General features: G+C 45.1%; 1 protein-coding gene across 1 annotated transcript in view; it reads right to left on the bottom strand.

The window, feature by feature from the left end:
- The window catches only part of plekho2 (pleckstrin homology domain containing, family O member 2), a 40,175-nt gene that overhangs the window by 5,456 nt on the left and 14,678 nt on the right, over positions 1-20,041 (bottom strand). The window lies entirely within an intron of this gene.

Raw genomic sequence — 20,041 nt, forward strand, 5'->3', positions numbered from 1 at the left:
AAGATGAAGAGAAAGGGAGACAGAACAGTCCCCTGTGGTGCTCCTGTACTACCTTCCACAGTCTCAGACAGAACGTTGGGTTGAAGTAGCTAATTAGATTTCCAAAAATATGCTCAGTAGCAGGGCTTTGGCTGGCAGCCGCCATTTTATCTTAGCTGCTTGAACAGATGAACTCTTGGCTAATTGTCCTGGTTTATTTAACTGTTTTATGCTCACCTCTACTGTTTTGTTGAACACAAAGGACAGGAGAATTTTACTCCCGGGCCAAAGTTGAACCAACTAACCTTTCGTTTTATGTTCCACTCAGATTCGACTCAACCAGTCACTCACCACACACACATCCACGCATGCACATAGTAAACACTTCCTTATTCCTTAATGGAGCTACACAACTCTTATATAAATATACTTTGATTCTGTTTATCATTCTTTGCCTTTGTTGTTTGTCAGTGTTGTCCTTTGAAATAAACCATGTGACTTAAACAACCACTGAAACTCCACTGGAGAGACAAAAAGCGACAGCAGACGAAAATCTATGTGAGAATACCATAGTATTCATGAAATTATTACAGGAACCAAACTAAAATGTCAATCATTTCTACATTGTTTTTCACCATTTGAGGTTTGACAGCTGCATCAGCATTATCTTGCTGTGCCCTCTTCTTCAATGGCATAATCGCATGTGACAGGAGAAATGGTACTGCTTATCTCAATATATCATCTCCTAATAATCATATAACGATATTGTGTTAGTGAATCGAAACAAGAATTTGTTCGCATTTTTGTTTTGATTTTCTCCAAAGTCAGTTAATTTTTGCAATACATTTGGATGGGATCTAAGTTATTGTTTTACTGTGGAGGGGAGGTAATAGCTTTAATTCAAACAGACAGAAAAGTTTCTTGCTAACACACATACATAGTTAGAAATTACTCAGAACAATGAACAAGGACTTGACACATATTGTATAAACTACATATCACATGAAGTTTAGTAACTAAGTTCAGGAACAAGACCATGCCTCAAACACACCCTAATTCCGCAACTAAGGTATTTAAGCGCTCCCGCTTCATTCATTTCCCCTTCGTCTCGTTCTCTGCATGACTCGCACCAAACTCGTACGTAAATCGTTATCTCAATTCATGGACCAGGAACTTTTCCTTAATCCTTTGGACAGTGACCTGTTCGACAATGAACCAACTCCTGAAGTTCCCGAATCATCTCCATCTCCTCAAATCCAACAGCGCCAGCAAATTCGGCTGCGCTCAGAAGTCCACTTCCCCAGACATTCACAGCTCTCAACCCCCGACAATTCCCACGCAGTCAAACCGTCGCCCATTACAAGCTCCAGGGGAAGACGCTGTCTGAGAAACAATGTCCCCGACAGACACCTCTCACCAACCAGCTCAAGGTCCCAGCACTTAAGTGACAGATGAAGCCTCCACCAAATGAACGCACCCAGACAACACTCCAACCTCTCCCCAGCGTCAAACACATCCTAGTGGACAGTAGCTCGTATGAAACACACTCTCAGGCAGCAAAACATCCACTTTCACAACTCCGACAGGAAAGCAAAACTTTTCAAATTGCTCAACAAGTCTCAGCAAACCACATCTCCTCCTTCCCGAGCGTCCCAAGTGTTTCCAGGTTCCCAGCGCCACGCCGAAGCCAACACCGATGACATCACAACGTATCATATGTACACTGAAGAAACTCATCCGTCCTCATCAGCTCTTCCAAAGGGTCAGGTCATATCAAACAATACTCAAACACCTCATCTCTGAGCTCTCTCATCCTCTCCCACTTTTAACCCGAACTTCACAATCACCCGGAGCACATGCATCCCTTCCTCCCAACATCCTTCTTCTTCACTTGCCTTAACCTGGCGATCTCTAGACCCAGAGTTATATTGTTCCCTTTTCGATGCTCATTCCTACCTGCATTACGACTCATGCTGTGCACCATCCCACCCAGTCACAACATGCACCCTCACCACCCCTGCACCTCACATCGCAGCCCTAAATAAACGAATCCTAACCAATTCCCACAGTCTGCCATCCATGGCTCCCCCACCACTCATCACCCTCAAAGAGCCCACACCCAATCAACCGCCCTTGGCCCCCTCCCCAGAGGCATAGACAAGATAGGAAGACCAGTCCTCTTCCAAAATGGAAGAATGGTCTGCAACAACTTCAACAATCTAGGTTGCAATGTTTCAAGCTGCCGGTTCCTCCACACCTGCTCTTTCTGTGGCGGAGCTCATTCCAGACCCACATGTCCCCATAACCCAACTAAGCATAGCCTGTGTAAGTACCTCAACACTCCCGTTAACACCCATGCCTTATCCACCACCCCAAAGAATCATCCTGACCTCATCAATTACCTAATACAAGTTTGTTATTTTGTTCCACGTTCAGGATTGCTTAATTCCACTACTTGAAGGACTCAAGTCACTCAAAGCACGCTCAAAGAGAGTGAAAGTGTGGAGGCAAGTTTGAATTTCTTATTATGGGCTTCCAATTATGTGGGACATCTTCATTTTTATTTCATGGCACTTGTGCTAAGAACTTTTTAACTTCTTATTTGGAATATTTTGATATTCTTGTCGATGAGTAGAAAAAGAACCATTTCGTGCTACACCAAGGATAATATGTCAGAATGAATGGGTCGCCTTTTGTTTTGTTCTGTTAACACACTACACTATCAGCATATTCAGCTCTAATAGATACATTGTAAGAGTTATGAAATGTATAGAGTTCTGCATTTGTTCCTGTGGGGAGCTCGCATGGTAAGCAGTTTAGGAGAGGAGGGCGACTGCAAGAGCAGGCAGTCTACATGCGAGAGACAAGCGATGCTGTGTTCGTGTTCATGTTTTTGTTTACGATGTTTAAGATTGTTGAGAGTTACACGTTGCCTGATGTTTTTTGAATGTGTGTTTTTTAAATGCGTGTTCAGGTACTCCTTTTCTCAGGGAACCTCCATTGCAGTATTTTCAGAACCACCAACAATAGGTCACAGAGATGAGGGAGTGGCATTATGTGAGAGGTCAACTTAATGGCATTGGAGAAAGGCACAGGCAAGGCCGCCACCATGCTGGTGAGTAGGAATGTAAGGGGACTGAATCAACCAGTTAAGCGAAGTAGGGTATTTTCTCAATTAAACAAATTAAAAGCTGAAATACTGTATTTGCAGGAAACTAATCTGTTAAATAAGGTCCAGACAAAACTCAGCAGAGGAGGATTCATGCAAGTTTTCCACTCGGATTTTGGTCACAAAAGTAGGGGGGTGGCTATTCTCCTACATCAAAATATGCTGTTTGAAGAGTCTAACATCATAACGGTGGTGCTGGCAAATATTTATGCCCCCAATTGGGATAATGTTGACTTCTTAAGGAATCTTTTTTCACTTTTACCAGGTCTGGATTCACATGATTTAATACTGGGGGGAGATTTCAACTGTGTTTCAACTTTTAAATCAGAAGCAGGACCGCTCCAGTACAACGGTCACTTCTCTTAGCAAATCAGCACGATGCATTAATACTTTTCTTCAAGCCTATGGAGTCACTGACCCCTGGAGATTCAAGTATCCAATATCCAAACAGTTCTCTGTCTTCTCCCCAGTACATCAAACCTACTCTAGAATTGATTATTTTTTTAATAGACCAAAAATTACTACCCATGATTACTCAAGTACAGTACGACACTATAGTCATTTCGGACCATTGCCCAGTACTTTCGAAGCTTCGGTGTCCAGAAAACATACTTCCTAAATGTACATGGTACCTTAACTCAAGATAACTTACTGATACAAAAAATTGTTGATTTCATAAACACACAAATAGACTTATTCCTAGAAAATAATGAGTCTCCTGAGATAAGCTATTGCACGCTGTGGGAAACCATGAAAGCGTATGTAAGGGGACAGGTGATATCCTACACTGCTGGTGAAAATAAAAAGAAATCCAAAAGGGTTACAGAGTTGATCAACAGGATTAAAGTGGTAGACCATATACACTCAACATCACCCTGTGAGAACCTTTACAGAGAGAGAATTTTGCTTCAGACAGAATTCGATTCTCTGACAAAATGATAATGCTATAGATCTTTATTTAAAAGCTCGTCATAATCTCTATGAATACGGGGAGCGCGCCAGTAAACTCTTGTGCCATCAACTTAAACAACTGGCAACGGCTGGTTTTATATCTGCCACAAAAGATGGGGATGGTAATTACGGACCAAACGTCTGACAGCAATTTCAAAACGGTGTTTAACAAGGCCAAGCAGGAAATGGAGTGATGGTCAACTCTCCCATTGTCACTTGCCGGGAGGATCAACTCAGGAAAAATGACTATCATGCCCAGATTTTTATTTCTGTTCCAAGCAATACCAGTCTTTATCCCTAAATCCTTTTTCAAAGACTTAAATAAGCTCATATCTACTTTTATTTGGAATAAAAAAAAGTGCCCCGAATACAGAAGGATTATTTGGAAAGACACAAAGGAGTCAACCAAATTTTCTGTATTATTACTGGGAGGCCAATATCCACAAACTGATGTTCCGGGTCTCTGATGTATCAGAAGATCACTCTCTGGTCTGGTGCCGAATGGAATAGTATTCGAATAATCCTGTTTCACTTCGCTCTATAATTTGTTCTCCACTACCCCTAAGTAAACATTGGACGAACAACCTAATAATTTCTGGCTGCCTAAAGATATGGTCGCAATCTAGGATACACTTTAAGCATAAGCCCCATCTCTCACAGACCCATCTTTTCAATTGTGGCTCAGGAGAGGGATTAAATGTGTGATGGACCTTTTTAAGGAAGGGCACTTCATTCCCTTTGAACAGCTAAAGAAAGACTTCAGTATCCCTCAGTCACATTTCTTTAGATACCTACAGGTGCGGAGAAATTCTGGCAAACCGTTCAGCGCCTCAGGAGGGGGAAACAGCTCTCTATCAATACTGTTTACAGTGGAGGTGGGGAGCTGCTGACCTCGACTGGGGATATTGTCGGGCGGTGGAAGGAATACTTCGAGGATCTCCTCAATCCCACTGTCACGTCTTCTGCAGAGGAAGCAGAGGCTGGGGACTCGGAGGTCGATTCGTCCATCACCCAGGCTGAAGTCACTGAGATAGTTTGCAAGCTCCTTGGTGGCAAGGTTCCGGGGGTGGACGAGATCCGCCCTGAGTACCTCAAGTCACTGGATGTTGCAGGGCTGTCTTGGTTGACACGCCTCTGGCGATAGTCGAACCTCGGATTCAGGAGGAACAATGCGGTTTTCGTCCTGGCCGTGGAACACTGGACCAGCTCTATACCCTCCACAGGGTGCTTGAGGGTTCATGGGAGTTTGCCCAACCAGTCCACATGTGCTTTGTGGACTTGGAGAAGGCATTCGACCGTGTCCCTCGCGCTATTCTGTGGGAGGTGCTCCAGGAGTATGGGGTTGGAGGCCCTCTGCTGAGGGCTGTGCAGTCCCTGTACAACAGGAGCAGGAGCTTGGTCCGCATTGCCGGCAGTAAGTCGGACCTGTTCCCGGTGCATGTTGGACTCCGCCAGGGCTGCCCTTTGTCACCGGTTCTGTTCATTATTTTTATGGACAGAATTCGGTTCGGGAGCTGGCAGATTTCGTCTCTGCTTTTTGAGGATGATGTTGTCTTGTTGGCTCCATCGGGCCAGGACCTTCAGCATGCACTGGGGCGGTTCGCAGCCGAGTGTGAAGCAGCTGGGATGAGAGTCAGCACCTCCAAGTCTGAGGCCATGGTTCTCGACCGGAAAAAGGTGGCTTGCTCCCTCCGGGTCGGAGGAGAGATCCTGCCTCAAGTGGAGGAGTTTAAGTATCTTGGGATCTTGTTCACGAGTGAGGGAAGAATGGAGCATGAGGTTCACAGGCGGATCGGTGCAGCGGCAGCAGTAATGTGGTTGCTGTATCGGTCCGTCGTGGTGAAGAATCGATTTACCGGTCAATCTACGTTCCTGCTCTCACCTATGGTCATGAACTTTGGGTCATGACCGAAAGAACGAGGTCCCGGATACAAGCGGCTGAAATGAGTTTCCTTCGCAGGGTGGCGGGGCACTCCCTTAGAGATAGGGTGAGGAGCTCTGTCACCCGGGAGGAGCTCAGAGTAGAGCCGCTGCTCCTCCACATCGAGAGGAGTCAGCTGAGGTGGCTCAGGCATCTTTATCGGATGTCCCCTGGATGCCTCCCTAGAGAGGTCTTCCAGGCATGCCCCACCGGGGGGAGGCCCCGGGGAAGACCCAGGACACGCTGGAGCGACTATGTCGCTCGGCTGGCCTGGGAATGCCTCGGGTCCCCCTGGATGAGCTGGAGGAAGTGTCCAGGGAGAGGGAAGTTTGGGTGTCCCTGCTTAGACTGCTGCCCCCGCGACCCAGTCCCGGATAAAGCGGGTGGAAGATGGATGGATGGATGGATGGATGGATGGAGGTGCAGAGTTATGTTAAAACACACTTCTCCTTAACAACCCCCACAGAGTACACAGACAGATGAATGTTTGAACATGGACCCAGTTGACAAAGGGTCTGGTAGTAATAATAATAATAATAATAAATAATACATTTTATTTATAGGCGCCTTTCTTGACACTCAAGGTCACCTTACATCATCAAGCATAAAAAACAGACAATATTAAAAGAAACAATAAAGATAAAATGCAAAATACAATTTAAATTAGGCAATGCAGCTGTGATCAGAGGGAGTAAGGTTACTCAGAGGGAGTAAGCTAGTTTAAACAGATGAGTTTTGAGTTTGGATTTGAAATGTGGTAGTGAGTCTGTGTTACGGAGGTCAGGTGGGAGTGAGTTCCAGAGCTGTGGAGCAGAGCGGCTGAATGCTCTGCACCCCATGGTAACAAGACGGGCAGGGGGCACAGTGAGATGGATGGAGAAAGAGGATCTGAGAGTGCGGGCAGGTGTAGCAATGTGGAGGAGGTCAGAAAGATATGGAGGGGCGAGATTGTGGACAGCTTTGAAGGTAAGAAGCAGTAATTTGTAGTTGATGTGATATGTGATGGGGAGCCAATGGAGCTGTTGTAAAATAGGTGTGATGTGATGGATTGAAGGGGTGCGTGTGATGATACGGGCGGCTGAGTTTTGGACCAGCTGTAATTTATGGAGGGTTTTATGTGGAAGGCCAAAGAGAAGAGAATTACAATAATCTAAGCGGGAGGTGACCAGACTGTGAACAAGAACAGCAGTGGAGTGAGGAGTAAGAGAAGGACGGAGCCGGTTGATGTTGCGAAGATGGAAGTAGGCAGACCGAGTAACGTTATTGACATGGGAGGCGAAGGAGAGGGTGCTGTCGAGGATGACACCCAGACTCTTGACCTGAGGGGAGGGAAAGATGGAGGAATTATCGATGGGAATAGAGAAACTATGGAGTTTATTTAATGTAGATTTTGTGCCTATTAAAAGAAACTCTGTTTTACTACAATTTAATTTAAGGAAGTTTGAGGTGAACCAGGATTTTATTTCAAGGAGGCAGTTGGTGAGGGACAGAGGTGGGAGTGTGGAGTTGGATTTGGTTGAAAGGTAGAGCTGGGTGTCATCTGCGTAGCAATGAAAATGAATATGATGTTTGCGGAAAATGTGACCGAGGGGGAGAAAGTAAATAATGAATAGCAGGAGTCCCATGACAGAGCCCTGGGGGACACCCGAGGTGACGGGGACTGGATCGGAAGTGAATGATTTTAACTGAATGAACTGAGTGCAGCCTGAAAGATATGAATGAAGACAGTTTAGAGGAGTATTTGTAATGCCAAGAGAGGAAAGTCTGTCCAGAAGGATGGTATGTGAAATTGTGTCAAAGGCCGCAGTCAGATCAAGCAGAAGGAGAATGGATAGTGAACCGGAGTCAGCAGCAAGGAGGAGGTCATTAGTGACTTTAAGGAGTGCTGTTTCAGTGCTATGGAGGGGACAGAAACCAGATTGAAATTGTTCATATAAATTATTGCAGGACAAATGGGTATGGAGTTGAGCAGCAACTGTTTTTTCAAGAATTTTGGAAATGAATGGAAGATTTGAAATTGGACGAAAATTATTGAGGTTATTGGGATCTGAACCAGGTTTCTTGAGTATTGGGGTCGCAGCAGCTCTTTTAAGGGCGGAAGGAACAACTTCAGTGTTAAGGGAAGAGTGTATAAAGTCTGTGATAAGAGGGGACAGAGAGGGGAGGGTGGCTTTAACAAGAATAGTGGGAAGAGGGTCTAATTGGCAGGTTGAAGATTTGGATTTTTGAATGAATTTGGAGACTTCATTGACTGAGGGCAAGGTGAATACTGAGAGTGTATGGGTGGGGGCAAATGAAACAGAGGCAGGTGAAGTTGAAACGGAGGTGGGTATAAGCTGTTGGTGAATGTGTTCAATTTTCGAAGAAAAAAATGATACCAAAGTGTTACAGAAATCAGAGGAGTACAGGTGGGGAGGGAGTGAATCTGGAGGTTTTGTGATATTTGTAAGTAGGGAGAAAAGGGCCTTAGAATTACCCTCATTTGAACTGATTAAACCAGAAAAATATATGTATTTAGCCGTAGAAATGCAGTCCTTGTAGTAGAGAATATGATTTGAATACGTCTTTGTGCACAGTGAGACCAGTTTTCCTGTAGAGTCTTTCAAGTTGACGTCCTTTTGCTTTTAGCTGTCTAAAAGTGGAAGTGAACCAAGGTGCAGTATGAGTGAATGTGACAGATCTGGTTTTGAGTGGAGCGAGATTGTTTAGAAGGTTATGAAGGCAGTTGTTATAGTGTGAGAGTAGTTCATCTGGTGTGGAAAACCTGTCAACACTGGGAAGGCTATTGATACAAGAAGATGAATTGTCCAAGTCAATGTCCTTAATTTTGCGAAAAGTTATATTGCGTGGGGGGTTAGCTTTGGAGAGTGAAAGATTAACACTGAATGATAAAAACATATGGTCTGAGACAGGGAGTGAATCTGCTTTGCAGTCAACAGGTATAACACCTGAGCAGCAGACTAAATCCAGGATATGTCCTTTAGCATGTGTAGGAAAACTGATATATTGCTGCAGTCCAAAGCTGTCCAAGCAGGATGTAAAGTCTTTTGTGAGTGTATTATTGGCATTGTCCATATGAATGTTAAAATCCCCCAGAAGTATTATGTTTGGTGAGAGTGTGGAAAGATGCATCAGAAAGGCTGCAAAGTCAGTGATAAAATCCTTGCTGGGCTTCGGTGGGTGATACAGAGTGGCAACAATAGTGGGAATAGGTCCAGAGAGCTGGCATACAGTTGCCTCAAATGAGTGACAGACAGGAACATTCACAGGCGCTATCTTCCACTTCTCGCGGTAGATTATCGCGAGACCTCCCTCTCGACCGGAATCATGAGGTTGAGCGGTATAAACAAACCCCAGAGGAGTAGCATCGTTAAGTGGAATGAAGTCATTCGGCTGCTGCCACGTTTCAGTTAAACATAGAAAGTCTACCTTACGGTCAGCGAGGAGATCCTGCGCAAGGTACCCCTTACTCGTGAGTGAGCGGATGTTGAAGAGACCGAAGTTGACAGTAGTCCTGCTGTTGGTGGGAGCCGTGTTAGCTGACCTAGCCAGGCGGGCCAGCACATCAGCGCGGGGGCCGGTGTTCCTCAGTGGACGCCGGGCAGTAGACCAGAAGGACTTGATGGAGTTGGATCCGTCCCACCGGAGGTTCCGGCGGAGCCTTGGTGAATGTATTTCTGACAGGGCAGGTGTAAAATGTGAGGGTGCTGAAGCAGAGCTGGTGGTGGTGGCACATGCAGACGTAAGCGGAGCTTAAGAAGCTCAGCCGCAGAGTACTGGAGCAGTGCTGTCGTTGGATGATGGACTAGAGACAGGAGCAGCTAAAACGCGCCAGCGTTCACTCTTGCGGCCATTATGTGGTGTATGTGTTATGTGGTGTCTGTGTTATATGATAATATCCAGAGGGTTGCCATCATATCACCTAACCATATCACTTTGGTTTTGCCCGAAACTGGCTCTATTTTGGACAGGCATATTTGATACATTTTCATATATGTGTAATAAAGTTATCAGTCCCAACCCATTGACTGCACTGTTTGAGGTTGTCACTCAGGAGACACCAATAACTAGGCACCAGACTGAGCCTATAGCATTCTCCACTCTACTGGCTCGACCTCTAATACTCCTTAGTTGGAAGAAGGTTACACCCTCTTCTCATAGGTGTTGGGTGGAGGAGGTGATGTCCCACCTCAAACTTTAACAACTTAAATACACTGTTTGTGGGACTACCCATAGATATTATAAAGTTTGGCAACCATTTCTATCATTTTTTGTTTTGTTTTTTTTTTATTGTGTAATATGACATTACAGTGACAATACAGGACAGCCAAACCAGTTGTGAACAACAAACAACAACAACATTTGTGGTTTTGTGTGTGCGTGTGTTTGTGTGACATGAGAGTAAGAAAAACGGTATTATATATATATATATATATATATATATATATATATATATGTACATATATATATATAGTATATATATTGATAATAATGATAATAAATATTATAATTGTCAGACAGGCAAACGGAATAATAATAATAATAATAGAAATGACTAAACAGAAGGAAACAAAAACATAAAAAAAGAAATAAGAAAATTAAAGAAGGTAGAAGCAAAAGAGCAAAACAGAAGTGCCACAATGTAAACTTATAGTTTTTGCAATAATAATAGTGTAGCAGAACTGGTCTGTAGCTGACCCTTCTCTCACCTCTTTGCATTGCTCAGGAGAAGTGTAGTGATAAAACAATCAGACTTTTAAGAGTTATTGACCATCTGGAAGGTTCACAGAAAGGTGTGAACCCAGGCAGAGACAGGATGTCTGGTTGAGAGACCTCTTATCACACTCTCTCAGGGCAACAAAGAGTCACTGACAACACTTTTACTTCTAATTTACATTTGGTCAAGACGTTCTCATGGAGGTGCTAACTCTTTCTTGATAGCCCATGGGAGTTAAGGACAATAAAACTGCCTGGATGAACGAATGCCATGTCTCAAAGGAATCTTCAAACCAGATAATGCTGATGGGTTGTAAATTAAACATTCTTGAAGCAAACTGTTCTGTATGTCTGTGTGCCTTTTTGCTTAACCTACCAAATTAACCAAATCTCAATGTTTGATTTAACTGTAGATGTTATTACATTGCTAAGCTCGTGATCAGTACAATAACAATGCTTTCCTGGTTTTTCTAACTTACAGAATGACGAAACTGTGAATTAAACTATTTCAAAGGTTTTCTCTGAGTTTCTACCATGTAACCATACCGCCATCTAGAGGTTCGTAGCAGTTAGGTTGAATGTGCTTAGCGGATACATTTATTAATAAGTAACCATAATAGCGATAATCATTTCGGCAAATATAGTCTGCCCTTCTTTATTCCTTCATCATATTAAAGTAGTTATACCCTTAGTCATCATGTTTGTTAGGATTAGTATTAGGAAATGTTACCATGTTCATTGTTTAATGTTGTCGTTATTCATAAGAATTGTCTAACGCATGTAGCGAACGCGCATGTTGTTGTTGAAGTGCCATTGAAAATTGATCATTTAAAATTTATTCGATTGACCATAGTGAGAAGCAGATGAGTCCCTCGTATGAATCATTAATTAATTCTCGCTCTGTAGGATGAAATCACGTTGCGCGTCTGCGAACCATCCTACATGCGTGACGCTCTATTGATTAGACACGCCCTGGAGCGATGAAAAGGTTAGTCGCGTATAGCGGACTTCAGTTAAGTTTTTCTTTTTCGTCTTGTTCAGTTCTTTTCCCTTTTCGTCTACTTCTTATTTTTCCTTTCTTTCAGTTAATCTAATTTTTGTGTTAAGTTCTTTGGCTTTAGCTTTCAAGTATTTTTCCGCTCCGTCGTTTTCTCAGTCTTTTTGTGCTGCTTACAACTACACAGAGTGGCCTGATTTAATTCTGCAGAAAACGCACTTTTCTAATCTTCGTGAAACTTTCATTTTTGCTCGCCACGCCAAGCCGCATAATTCCTATTTTTGTTGTTAAAGTCTAGTCACGTAATAATAACTTTGAAAACATTTTCGACCGGCCATCGAAGAGTTTCTCAATCTTATTATTAGTAATCAAAAGCCTTGCCAAACGGCCAACAACTAACTGACCGCACCGAAGACCTGTAGCCTGCTGCTGACCCGCTGGTCCGGGTTAAAGAACCATCAGAAGCCGTTCCTCGTCTGTAACCGACACCGAAGACCCTCAGCTCCCGAGACATCCCTGTCCAACACCAGCTCTCATCAGCGGTTCGCTTGATTCGTCCTGCAGACTGCTGTACGGGCCAGAGTGACAGACCACGGCGCGGAGCCTCTTCGTGTTAGTTCGGAGCAGACCTCTACAGGAACATCGCTGACAAAGTAGGCATACTTAAGTGGTTTTGAATAAGAGTTGGTCCGTGAGGTTGAGATATTGTTAATTTGTCTAAATTCTCTAAATCGTTCATTCAACAATTTAACTTCATATTCGCGTCCCCATTTCCCTTTAAACCTACTTTTCACTATCGCCAAACTCATTTTACCATCCTCTTGCCATAAGTTCCTCTGTGCAGTGTTAGTGTTAATTTACATCATCCATATAATCTATCGTATTATTCATGATTCATATTCATTTCATTATTGTGTTTAATAAATAATCTTTTGCATACAAGTCGTTGTCAGACGGTGTCCTTTTGAGCTGGATATAAGCAATCCCTGTACTGAGAGTTCACACCTTAGATTATCAGACTGATCTACTGTTGGTTCATTCGTTCACTACATCAGCTTTAACAGATATGATATACAAAAACCCTTCTTAGCTGAGGAAGGTTGGTGCCCTGTAAATATTAACGAATGTAACATTAATTTAGAGGTAATTCCCCTACAATAGTAAGAATAATATCGATAATAATAATATTCAATATTAATAGAGATGATGAGTAACAATAATAATAATATGGAGGGAGGGTGGAGGAGGAGGGGAGGTCTTTAAATTTATGGAAAATCTCAGGTCCCTGTGGCAGATTATGATTGTAAAAAAGTGATGAATGATAGCCAGGTAGGGTTATGATTATTGTCAGAGGAGTTTGTATTTTCTAAGGAGATGTAGTCGCTGAGCAGGTTTTTCCAGTGTATGATGTGTATGGAGTTCCGAGACTTCCAGTTCAAGAGGATAGTTTTTTTGGCGACAGTCAGCGCCACTAGAAGTGAACGGGTGTGTGTTTTGTCAAGTTTTATTGTGGATAGGTCTCCTAATAAACAAAGGGAAGGGGAAAGTGGGATGTGGCAGCCCATGATCTGGGATAATGTTTCTGTAATGTTTCTCCAGAAGTAGTGAACCAGTGTGCAGTGCCAGGTTGCATGAATGTAGATATCAGTGCAGTTTAGTGAGCAGTGTGAACAGTTTCCAGATGATGAGAAGCCCATTTTTTGCATTTTGTGTCCAGTCAGATGAATTCTATGGAGGTAAATTGTAAATTGGCATGTTGTCATGAAGAAAATGTTCTGGCAGATTTGGGGCCAGAAGTCGGCATCAGGAGCAATAGAGAGATCAGTTTCCCATTTCTCTGAAGGTATGGAGGGTGATGTATCAGCCTGTGATAATAATTTGTATATTTTAGATAAAGGGTTTTTTGAGGATGGGATGTTAATGAATGTAAAGGCTGGAGGGGAGAGGTCTAAGTTTATACTCTTGTTTTTCATTGTTGATTGGATGGATGATGAAACTTGTAGATATTGTAAAAATTGATGGCTCCTGATGCTGAACTTCTGGACCAGGAGGGAAAATGGGACCAGGATGTTATTGTTGAAGATATGTTTGAGATGAGTAATCCCTTTATCTACCCAAGTGCTGAAGTATAGTGATTGTTTTTTGCTGATGAAGTCTGGGTTGTGCCAGATCAGGGTGAAAAGTGAAGGTGTCAGAGTGGAGTTAATAATGTTGTAGAATTTCCACCAGGCTGTCAGGGCCAATGACATTGTGGGGTTTTGGAAACAGGGGTGTTTTTTGATAGTTTGACTAAGGAATGGTAAATCTGAAATATGGATGTCTTTGCTAACTGTTTGTTCTATATCTAACCAAGTGCTATCTGACTGAGTGGGATGGGTCCATTTGTAGATGTATTGAAGTTGATTTGCTAGTGAGTAATAATGAAAATTTGGAGCATTGAGTCCGACTAATCTTTTGGATTTTTGAAGAGTGGCCAGTTTGATTCGTGGGGGTTTATTTTTCCAGTAAAATTTGTCGATGGATGAATCGAGGGAATGAAACCAGGTGAGAGGTGGATGAGTGGGGATCATTGAGAAGAGATAATTGATTTTGGGGAGGATTGTCATTTTAACTGTTGCTATTCTGCCTAGAATGGATAGTGGGAAGTTCATCCATCGTTGGAGATTATCATGAATTGCTTTCTGTAGTGGAATGAAATTCAGGTTGATCAACTCTGACAGCCTGGGGGAAATGTGGATGCCTAAATAAGTGATGTGACTAAGGGGATGGGTGTTGTAAGGGCTGCCACATCCAGACTGTTGGTGTTTGTATGGAGGATTTGTTCCAGTTTATTGAGTAGTCAGAGAGAAGAGAGAATGATTTGATGACTTCTTGTAGTGATGATTGTGGATTCTCCATAAAAAGTAATATATCATCTGCATAAAGGCTGATTTTATGGTGCATGGTGGGGGTTTGGATTCCTGTAATGAGGGGGTTCTGATGGATGGCTGCTGCTAGGGGTTCAATGAAAATGGTGAACAGAGAGGGAGAGAGTGGGCAACCTTGCCTGGTCCTCCCGTGAAGAGTGAAGCTTTGTGAGGTTTGTCCGTTAGTAATAACTGTGGCTGTAGGTGAGGTGTAAAGTGTTCTAATCCAGTTAATAAATGATTCTAATCGTATTTTGAGGATGAACTCCCTTCCCTTAATATAGTGTAGCCTAACCAACTAGCTGTGACGAAGTGACCCGAGGACAACACCCCCAGCAGCAGAACAGACACAGCTCTTAGTGTGGAAGACTCCCCTGAGGAACAGTTGACACAGTCGATAAACTAGCCTCAGAAGTCAAAGAAGCTTTCATGATAGGCCCCTTTTTCAGTCCACCAGAAAATATTCAGGAAAAAAGAGACTCATCATAGACCTAGCATCTCCCCACGGCCCATCCATCTCAAGCATCAACAGCCTAATCCCTAGCCCAGACTTGTCCATGCACTATTCTGTCACAGTCCAGCATAGTACTTACCTGTGCTGCAGCTCTTCAGCCACGCCCCATACCTGTCCCTTTGCACACCTAGCCTATTAGGCTCATCAGGAGGGTATTTAAGCCACACTGTCATTCTTCCCGGTTGCCAGATTGTCTTTGAGTCATGCCAGACTCTCCAGCGTTCTTTACTAAACTGATCTCCGGTGTCCGACCTCGCCTGTTCCTGACTACTCCTTCTGTCCAAGCCCTGTGTCTTCGGGTGTGCAGACCTTACTGCCTCGGTGGTTTCAAAGAACATATTCCTCCTCCATGAGTGGTTTCGACCACACCGAAATCTGTCAGTGATTTCCGCGTTCGATATGCTCTCCTCACACTTACTCCGTCTGAGCCGGCTCTCTGCCCGGTACGGCACAGTGTTGCCCCTGTTGTCCATTTCCCTGTTTTCCCCGTAAATCTGCCAGCACTGCAATTGGGTCCTCCACTAGCTCGTTACACTATTCCACAATTGATCACACCATCTCCCTCCTACGTCTCGCAGGCCAAAGAGCCTGGTTGTCCAAAGTAGACATCACCAGTGCCTTTAAAGTCCTTCCCATCCACCCAGACTTTTGGCACCTTCTCGGCATTCAGTGGAAGGGCGCACACTACTTTGCAGTGCATCTAACCTTCGGGTGCCCCAAAATATTTGGTTCCCTGGCAGAATCACTCTGCTGGATCCTAACAAACAACCACAAAGTCCTGTATGTCATACATCACTTACATGACTTTTTTACTGTCTCACCACCATCTTCACCCCCAGCGAATGCTCTTACCACTCTCACAAGTGCATTTCATAAACTCGAAATTCCCATGTTCCCAGACAAAACAGAAGGTCCGAGCACATCCTTAGACTTTCTCTGTATCACCCTCAACTCCGTCTCACTCCAAGCATCACTGTCCACCAAAAATACCCAGCGAATTGCCTTACTCATTTCAAATTTCCTCCTGGCTCACAGGTGCACCAAATACCATCTCCTTTCACTTCTAGGACACCTCAGTTATGCCACTTGCATGATCCCCCAAGGCTGATCATTCGTGTCACACTTCCTCTCCATCACCTCCTCGGTCACATCACTCTACAATTACGTCACGCTTGACAAAACATGTTAGATGGAGCTAAAACTGTGGCGCCAATTCCTACCTACCATCCTGGAAAGATATCTTCTTCTTCTATGGCAATCACATCACAAAGCAAGAAAACATGCACCTGTTCACAGACGCTGCTTCTGCTTCTGTCAGATTCAGCAACTACTATGGTGGAAAGTGGTTCTCAGCAGAATGGTCTAATGAATTCTCAACTTTCTCCACATCCGAGGCAACAAAAACTCAATCGCTGACTCAGTCAGTTCTCTTTCCAGAAATTTAGGCTTTGTCTTCAGCCTCAAACCCTCTTCTGACTCCAGTGCCACCATTTTCAGCCACCACATTCAACTCATAGCTAGAAAGTTTACACATTGCTTTGCAAGACACCAAGAGCGTCTCCTCCTGAACACTCTCCTCTTATCTGACTGGAACCAAACTGCTTTAAAGCTTTCCACGCCTCCTTCAGCCTTCCTTTCCGATCTATTGACATTCTAACCTTCTCTAGCTTCATTACATTCGCTCACTTGATCCTTAAGATCAAATCTGCTTTGCAGATTCTGTACCCTTGGTCAGGTACAGAAAGCTGAGGTAATTACCAATGGGCAGGAGAGCAAACAAGGTCAAAGGCAGGCAGGGTCGACAATGAGAAAGTAGCCCGATACTAATTGCTGAAGAGTCTTTTATGTAGGCGAAGAACAATCTGGTGAAGAGTAATTGTGAGGCAGCAGTTTAAGTTTTGCACTGATTGTGACTAGTCTTACGTGTGTGTGTTACGGTGACTGAACAGGTAGGCATGACTGAGCCCCCCAAGGGATGGCTCCTGACGTCCGCAAAACAAAGTTCAAACTGAACAGGATGGGTGGAGGGGGTCTGGATGAGGGCTTGTACTCCTCTGACAGTTCCATGTCCTCCTTGTCAGAATTGGGTTCATCCTCATCCAAGAGCGGTTCCTCTTCGTTCAAGAAGTCAAACAGTGGTGTCGTGATGGTCCTTGGATCTTTCCCTCTCGAGGGTGTAGGGGTTCTGGTGGGCTGATCCGGATGCTACTGGTGGAAGCGGGTGATAAGCCTGTGATTGAGGATGTAATGAGCGGGGACCCATGACCTCTCCTTTCGTCCGTATCCCTCCCAGTCGACCAAGTACAGTAGACCCCAACCCCAGCGGCGGGTGTGCAGCAGGTGGCAAAGAGAATAGGCAGGGCCTCCGTCAATGACTCGAGGTGGTGGAGGCAGAGGCTCTGCTTGCATGAGTGGGCCCATGAGTCTGATCTGGGAGACGTGGAATGTAGGGCAGACTCTCATGAAGCGGCGGAGTTTTAGCCTTATCGCCATGGGGCTGATGATCTTCTGAATGTGGAATGGTCCAATAAACCTGAGTGCCATTTTCCTGGACTCCACCCTGAGAGGAAGATCCCAAGTGGACAACCATACCCTCTGGCCCTTGTGGTATTCCGGTGCCTGGGTGTGATGACGATTGGCGGAGGTAGTGTATCAACCCACAGCATGGAGGAGGGAGGCTCTGGCTTGAAACCAGGTGTGACAACAGCGGCAGATGAATGTCTGGATGGAGAGGCAGGAGACCTCCCTCTCCAGTGATGGGAAGAGTGGGGGCTGAAACCCATAGGCACACTAAAAGGGTGACAGGCCTGTGGCGGAACTGGTCAGCGTGTTGCGGGCGCACTCTACCCATAGGATTTGCTGTGACCAGGAGGAGGGATTCTGTGAGACCAAACAGCAAAGAGCCGTCTCCATCTCCTGATTCATCCACTCAGTTTGGCCGTTGGGCATGAAATCTGGAGGACAAACTGGCTGTGGCTCCCAGCAGGCTGCAGAACTCCCTCCAGAAGATGGATGAAAACTGGGGCCCTCTGTCAGAAACTACATCAACCGGGAGGCGGAAGTTCGGCAGTCTCCTTGGCTGATGGAAGCTTGGGGAGAGGCACGAAATGAGCCATCTTACTAAATCGATTCACCACCATCAGAATGGTGGTGTTCCCTTGGGATGGTGGAAGACCGGTGAGAAAGTCCAAGGAGATGTGGGACCATGGACAATGTGGAACATCGAAAGGTTGGAGGAGGCCTGCTGGAGCGTGTTGAGAGGGTTTGTGTTGACTGTATACAGGACAGGTATTGACAAACTCTGTGACGTCATCATCCAAGGAGGGCCACCAGATTCAGTGTCCGAGGACGTCTCAAGTCTGCTGGATTCCTGTGTGACGTGAGCTTTGAGGAGGGGCCCCATTGGAGGATGTCCAAGTGTAGAGTTCGAGGCACAAACAAACGCTTCTGCAGACAGGTGCTGGGCCCTGGCTCACCCTCTGTGGCCGACCTCACCCTCTCCTCAATGTCCCAGGTGACGTGGGTTATCAGACAGGAAGCGGGTGAAATGTGTGTGGTCCCTGCTGTCTCCTCCCTCTCCTAGAACTGACGGGACAAGGCATCTGACTTTATGTTCCAGGATCCCGGCCAATAGGATAGGGAAAAGTCTAAGTGGGTGAAGAACAGAGACCACCTGGCCTGCCTGGAATTTAGTCTCTGTGCTGTGCAGATGTATTCCAAGTTCTTGTGGTCAGTCCAGACCTGGAAGGGGGTCTTTGTCCCCTCCAGCCAATGGCACCACTCCTCCAATGCCATCTTGACTGCGAGCAGTTCTCAGTTGCCGATGTCATAGTTTCTCTCAGTGGGGACAGGCGTCGCAAGAAGGTGGCACAGCGATGGAGTTTCTGGTCTGTGACTGACTGCTGGGACAGCACTGCCCCCACTCCCATGTCCAAAGCATCCACGTCGACGACAAACTGGCACTCAGGGTTGGGCAGTTGGAGAATGGGTACTGATGTGGCTTTGAGAGTCTGGAAGGCTCTCAGCCATAGGAGTCCACAGGAAGGTCACCTTCAAGGACATGAGGGTTGTGAGGGTTGCAGCGATGGAGCTGTTGTTACATATGAAACGTCTATAGAAATTAGCGAACACCAGGAATCACTGTAGCTGCTTGCAAATATCAGGAACTGGCCAGGAGGTAAGAAAGTTTCTGGGTCTCCATTGTAGCATCCAGGGGTGCCAACTTGGGGTTCACTGATGGGGAGAGTTGGAATGACGGCTGGTGACTGAAAGTGAACCGGGGATAGAAACTCTGGCTGGGAGTGACGGCCAGCCACCCACTGAATCTGAGCAGCAAGTGCTGCTAGCCCCTGCTGCTGAGCATCTGCAGCTTGTCTGGCTGTCACCGCAGTGGCCGTCATCATGACCACTGGCCGGATTGTACTGTAACAGGTAAGGTTAAAACCCAATAGCAGCGCTACCTGAATGTGGGAGTCTGTTTGAGTCTTGCACGGGGCTGGTTTGATGCTTCGCTCTGGGCGAGCGACAGTTTCAGGAATTGTTTGGCACACCAGTCTTACATTTAGGTGAAGAACAATCTGACGAAGAGCAGCTTAAGTATAGCACTGATTGTAACTAGTCTCAGGTGTGTGCTACGGTCACTGAACAGGCGTGACTGAGAGGTGAAGCATGCTGGCTGAGCAGGTGTACAAATGAGGGAGAGAGTGGCAGCAGGAAAGGAGCTGGTAGACTGTGATGGTGCTCACGTTATCTGTCTTCATTCATAGACAAGGTACTAGAAACTATGTTCTTACTCGCATTCTTTGGCTTCCTAAGCCGTTTCGAATTCACTGCCACAACTCTAGACTACTAACCATCCCGGCATTCTTTGGCTTCCTAAGCCGTTTCG

Source organism: Chaetodon auriga, chromosome 1 (assembly GCF_051107435.1).
Source record: "Chaetodon auriga isolate fChaAug3 chromosome 1, fChaAug3.hap1, whole genome shotgun sequence".
NCBI classification, from domain to species: Eukaryota; Metazoa; Chordata; class Actinopteri; order Chaetodontiformes; family Chaetodontidae; genus Chaetodon; species Chaetodon auriga.